We start from the raw sequence: 1,100 nt of genomic DNA, 5'->3' as shown, positions 1-1,100 counted from the left end.
TAGACTAGACAAGGCCTCTGCTTCAACAGTTAAGATGGAACCGCAAAAGTCTCAGGGTCCACACACACACACACACAGACACAGACAGACACAGACACAAACACTCTCTCTCTCCCAATATGTTCATAGAGTTCTGGATCATAGGAAAAGCAGCTTGGCAGGCGTGTGATGTCTGCCCGTGTGGAAAAGACTCCGGTACTGAAATAACATGAACTAGTACCGGGGTTCTGGACCAGACCAGACACGTGAACCAGGCTGGACTCACACAGATAGGTCCAATCAGCCCGTTAGGGGTTCTGATAATTCTACATGATCGTTTTGGAAAGTTCACCTCTGATGAATTCTGGGTAATAATGACCTCCCTGTGTGTGATCTGCGCCTGTGCTTGAGGTGTGTGTGCGTGTGTGCGTGTGTGTGTGCGTGCGAGTGTGTGCGTGCGTGTGATAACAGCCCGTGTGTGTGGAGTATTACACGAGTGGATCACTGCCTCGTGAGGTGGGTGTCTCCCCCTAGTGGTGGAATGTAGTAAGTGCTACAGCGTGCCTCAGAAGTCTGGAAGGGTTTAGAGCTGGTAGGGAGGGAACCGCCATGATATATCAAATCAGTAAACCCCATCCCAAATCAATAATCCCAAATCAATAATCCCAAATCAATCATGAGGTGTACATTTAGGAGGTTTTGCGCCCGTGATTAGTGGAGTGTAAAAAAAAAAAGCCCCCTTGATCTCAGACAGAGGAGGCAGCTGGGCCCCCCTGCATCTATACTGGCCTTCATGCTTCATGTTCAGCCTATCCCTCATCAAGCCAATGGAGCGAGACAGCAGGCGCAGTGACACCCGTTCGCCACCAGGGGGCAGCGTCGAGCCACACGCACACAGCCTCAACAGAGAGATAGAAACGGATGCAACAGGAGCTCCAATGCAGATCAGACTAGAAGAAGAAGAAGAGTTTAAAACACTCAGATATAACTAATGACAGGAGCCTGACTGGTCTGACTGGCCTGACTGGTCTGACTGGCCTGACTGGTCTGACTGGGGGGGGGGCGGTGCTCATCGGACTGATAGTGGGGGAACTCAACCAGCGGAGGTCCCGTTCTAAGGC

At 51.2% G+C, this 1,100-nt stretch overlaps 1 protein-coding gene across 1 annotated transcript in view; it reads right to left on the bottom strand.

The window, feature by feature from the left end:
- Positions 1–633: 633 nt before the first annotated feature.
- arhgdia (Rho GDP dissociation inhibitor (GDI) alpha) overlaps positions 634–1,100 on the bottom strand; it is a 25,205-nt gene continuing 24,738 nt past the window's right edge. The window contains exon 6 of the mRNA XM_031560952.2: positions 634–1,100. This exon is cut by the window's right edge and continues 1,396 nt beyond it. The gene's annotated coding sequence lies outside the window, so the exon portion shown is untranslated.

This window comes from Clupea harengus, chromosome 23, assembly GCF_900700415.2.
Source record: "Clupea harengus chromosome 23, Ch_v2.0.2, whole genome shotgun sequence".
Lineage (NCBI taxonomy): Eukaryota > Metazoa > Chordata > Actinopteri > Clupeiformes > Clupeidae > Clupea > Clupea harengus.
This window is presented reverse-complemented; position numbering and strand designations above follow the sequence as displayed.